Source organism: Grammomys surdaster, unplaced genomic scaffold (genome assembly GCF_004785775.1).
Source record: "Grammomys surdaster isolate TR1022 unplaced genomic scaffold, NIH_TR_1.0 133, whole genome shotgun sequence".
Classification (NCBI taxonomy): domain Eukaryota; kingdom Metazoa; phylum Chordata; class Mammalia; order Rodentia; family Muridae; genus Grammomys; species Grammomys surdaster.
This window is the reverse complement of record NW_021604591.1, coordinates 13,961,535-13,966,423: the sequence shown is the minus strand read 5'-3', so window position 1 is coordinate 13,966,423 and position 4,889 is coordinate 13,961,535. Positions and strand designations below refer to the sequence as shown.

At 43.3% G+C, this 4,889-nt stretch overlaps 1 long non-coding RNA gene across 1 annotated transcript; it reads left to right on the top strand.

Moving 5' to 3' along the window:
* Nucleotides 1-213: 213 nt before the first annotated feature.
* On the top strand, nucleotides 214-3,628 carry LOC114616949. The gene is made up of 2 exons (XR_003710713.1): nucleotides 214-583; nucleotides 3,326-3,628. It is a non-coding gene; the product is annotated as an uncharacterized LOC114616949 (long non-coding RNA).
* The last annotated feature ends 1,261 nt before the right edge of the window (nucleotides 3,629-4,889 follow it).

The following is a 4,889-nucleotide window of genomic DNA, read 5'->3' as shown; positions in this document are numbered from 1 at the left end:
TGGGGGGGGGGAGGGAACAATCCCCGACACATGTGCACTGAGTTGTTTATCACAACACTCAGCCGGATGCCGGCACCATCTTGTAATGGCAACGTGAGATGGGGAAAGGGCAAAGCTTCCCACAGTATGTAACTATCAGTGTGCTGCTGTGACATCCATCTTCACCGTCACCTTGGCCAGACTTGGAGTCAGCTAGGAGACACACTTCCAGGTGTGTCTGTGAATACGGTTAATTGAGGAAGAAAGTCCACTCAGCATGTGGGCAGCATGCTCCCCAAGGGCTTGGCTTCCAGACTGAATAAAAAGAAAGAAGAAAGTGGAATACCAGCATCCATCTCTGACACAATGTGGCCAGTCAGTTATGCCGTGTTCCTGCCTCCATGTCTAGACACCGTGATAGACTGTGACCTTCTTAACTGTCAGCCAAAATAAGTCTTCTCCTCCCTAAGTTGCTTTGTCACCATGACAAGAAAAAAGAAGGAGGTCAGCTTTCAAGTGCACGAATACTGCTTTGGAGTTGGAGGAAGTAAGGGAATACATTCCCCAGAGCTTGACCACGCTTGAGACTGGATCTGGCAAACACGTGAGATTTTGTGTGTATAGTCATTGTGCTGTGCTCTGAGGTCACTGTTTCTTGCCTGCAATGGCACTAGAAATGACACTTTCAGGGTTGCATCTGTTTCCTGCTGGTGAGGAGTTAGGATGTGGTGTGGTTTAGGGGAGTGTGCCTGTTGTGGATTGTGACAGGCCAATATGTGGGTTTCCTTGGCAATATTGCTCCCCTGATAATGTAATAGGCTTCCAGATTTTGCAGAATAAAGCTTAGTTTGTAGAATGCTTGTCTAGTATACACAAAGCCAAGGATTCAGTCCCCAGCACTGAGTCGATGAGCAGGAGTAGTGGCACCTACTTGTGATCCCAGCACTTATGGAGTGGAAGGAGGAGAATTAGACGTTCAAGGTTATTCTCAGCCAGGTAAGGAGTTGGAGGTCAGCCTGAGCCACATGGGCTCCTATCCAAAAAAAAAACAAAAACAAACAAACAAACAAAAAGCAAAAAAAAAGACTTTAAGCTTCTGGATTCCTTGGACAAAGATTGCTCAAAGTTTATTCACTCTGTCCCTTGATACATTATATGTCTCATTACTTCCTAAGACCTGCCTTTCTTAGATGCTTAATTGAAGTATAGCTATAGCATATTTATCCAAAAGTGAACAAACGAGAGTGTAGTGTGCCACTTGGTAAATTTGTATAGGGTACATTTACACAGATCTGACCCCACCCAAGAACTATGACTTTAGCCATAACTTCCCTCTGGGGTGTGTTCATCACCCAACCTCCAACACTACAGAATAGTTCCACTTATTTTAAAGTTATGCAAATAAGTAAAAAAAAATCTACGAATTAGAGTGTCTACTTCTATATTTGGAGTCTGAGGTTCAGTGCTTTGTGAGTCATCCATATTCTGACATGTGATTGTGTTTGGTTTCTTCTTCTTTCTGTATAGTATTCCATCATGTGAACATTCTAAAAATGATCTATGCTACCGTTTGTTGGATGTTCGGGGCGGGGGGTGATTATCAGTTGGCTTAGAAGGAATAGTGCTGATATGAATGTTCTTAGATTTCTCCTTTAATTAGTTCATATGTATTTCACTGGGTTCATGTAAAGGCTGAGATCCTCCTCTCCAGGCTCATGTGCCTGAACATTTGATCTTCAGCTGGTGGGACTATTTTGAGAGGTTCTTAAACCCTTGGGAAAGGAGATACGTATGACAGAGGAGAGTCACCAGTCTTTAAAAGTTCTAGTCCGGTTCTACTTCTAGCCCGAGTTCTCTGTTTTCAACCCTCCAATGTTTAACAAGCTATGCTACAAGCTCCACCGCAGACCAAGCCACTTCGGACGTCACGCCTCTCCAGCCAGGATGGACTGACATCTCCTGAACACATGGGTCTTAAGTGCCTTCTGTTATTTTGCCACAGCAATGAGAAAAGGGAACTACAAAGTATATTACTCAGACTTCACACACGATAGCAATAATATAAAGGGGGAAGGATTTGTTAAAGGTTTCAGTCCAACATGGTGGGAGAGGCATGTTGGGGTCATTTACATCTTGTGAACAGGAACCAGACTGAAGCCGAAACAGGATGCACTAATGACCTTCAGTGACCCCTATGCACTTCCTTCAGCTCGGCCCCATGTTTCACAACTTTTACCATCCCTTGCTTACTGTGACATTCTTAATCCATCAGCAGATTGATTCATTTACTATAGAGACTTTGTGTCCTGATTGTTTCTGAAAATTCACTCAGAGATACTCTTTACTAATCTCCTAGGCATGCCCTAGTCCAATCAATTTGACAATCAAAACCAATCCTCACTGGACTGGGTGTAGTGGCTCATACCTTTAATCCTAGTGCTTGGGAGGCAGAGGCAGAAGAATCTCTGTGAATTCAAGGCCATTCTGACCTATAGAGAGAACTCTGGGATAGCAAGAACTACATAGAGCAACCCTGTCTCAAACAAAACAAAAGATTAACCATCGCAATGGGGTATAGTCTCAGTTATCTAATTGCTACATTACAAAGTGTCCCCAAAACATAGTGGCATCAAGCAGCATTCATTTTATTACACTCACAGATCTTGTGGGTGGATTAGTTTTCCACAACTTAACACAACCTAGAGTCACTCGGATTGATAATATGAATAAGAACAGGTCCCCTAAAGATGGTGTATTTGAATTCTCAGTTTCCAGGGAGTGGAACTCTTTGATAGAATTAGGATTATGAGATGTAGCCTTCTTCAGTGTTCTTTGTATAGACTACTAGAAGAAGGTATGGCCCAAATTAAAGATGAGTGGTCATCACAATAGACTATGAGGACTTTTGAAGTTGGACTGAATGCATTTTTGTATTATGGTGTGACTATGACCTTTCATGGTGGCTTGAATAAGATTAGCCCCATAGGCCACTCAAATACATGAAATTTTGGATGCTTAGTCATCAGTGAACGACATTATTTGAGAATGATTAGGAAGTGTGACCTTGTTGGAGGAAGCATTCCACTGGGGATGGGGCTTTGAGGTTCCAAAAGTTCATATGTCTATGCAAAGCCTAGTCTCTCTCTCTCTCTCTCTCTCTCTCTCTCTCTCTCTCTCTCTCGATCAGGATGTAGCTCTCAGCTACTTCTCTGGCACACCTGTCTCCGACATGCTTCCTGCCATGACAGTCATTATTTCTGTGACTACGCCTTTGGAACTGTAAGCAAACCCTCAATTAAATTCTTTCTTTCACAAACACTGCCTTGGTCATGGTATCTCTTAACAGCCGTTGAACGTGACTTAAGACACCTGGGAAGAAGGGACATCAACTGAGGAGTTGCTCAGATCAGAGTGGCCTGTGGCCGTGTGTGGTAAACCGTCTTGACTGATGATTGATGTGGAAGCGCCCAGCACACTACTGTGACAACGTTGTAGGCAGGGTGGCCTGGGCTGACGAAGAAAGCTAGCTAAGGATGAGCCTGCGAGTCTGTTCTCCACGGTCCCTGGCTCCAAGTTCTCGTCTTGAGTTCCTGTCCTGACTCCCCTCAAAGATGGACTGTAAAATGAAATAAACCCGTTTCTCCCTCAAGTTTCTTTTGGCAAGGGTGTTTTTTTTCCAGTAACAGAAAATCAAACTAGAATAGAAAAAAAATTTTTTTGATACAGCACAGGAAGTTTGGTTTTTCTACGCCCCGTCTAGTTTGAAGTCTCAATTTGAAAACATCATGTGGCTAAGGGTGGTTTGATTAGCTGGGACTATAATCATCTGGAAATGTCTTTACTTGAAAATCTGATGTCTGGTTTCTGGGAGCTCAGAAAGAAAACACAACATCCTCAGTCATTCTGAACACCAAAGATTTGACATCATCAGTGTAGACAATTTCCTCCTCCTTTCCCTAAAAGGGACAGTTAGTTGTCAGTGTCTGGAGTCAGTTTTGGTTGGTTGAGAAGGGGTTACGACTAGCATCTAATGAGTGCACCTAGGGATGCTTCTAAACATCCCACAGCACACAGGACAGGCACCATCATGGTAATTATCTCACCTAAAATATCAAAGCTGCCCAAGTCAAGAAACCTCACTCTACTAAAAATCTTCCCAGGAGACATGGAGTATGGGTATGGCTACACATTAATTTGATTATATCTTATTTGGCCTACAGACAAGCTTGTTTGCCAAAAAATAATGAATAAGAGTGAACATTTCACAGCACGTTGAAGCCTTTCTTTTTTAAAGCGTGTCTTAGCTTAATGCAGAAGCACTGGGATGATCTGGCATGTGTGCTTCTGAGTGTGAGATTGGGAAGACAGCGCTCATTCATTTCCATGCTTTCTCCAGCCTTTTACTGATTTGGATCATATAAAGTATTGAGGGCAAAGGCAGGTATGCTACAGTTTTAAATAAACGTAATTTTAATTCTAAATCCTGTTTGAGTCTAGATTTTCATCACTTGAACACATCATACGGGGGAGAGAGGGGCATGCTGACCTGAAAAGTCTAGAGACCCAAACACAGGGCTGATAGTCAGCTTCCAGCACTGTGACTCAGGCTGGGATCCCTTCCCAGGCCTGCAGTGTAGACCCTATGTCTTTCAGCCTGTGGTATCTCCTCACCAGGGCTTGTCTTGCCTTGGCTGGATGAGTGAAAAATTGCTTACTTGACAGACAGAAAAAGAAAAAAAGATGTTTGAAAAGTTGCCCTGCCGTTTAACTTGAGGAATCTCACAGAACTATCCAGGAGTGGGAGCAGTGGATGGTGAAGAGGCAGGTGCAGATGCACCCTGATTTATAAGGATAGTGTACACTGCTGTGAATGGACCCAAGCCAGTTTCCAAAGCTAGTTATCAACTGAC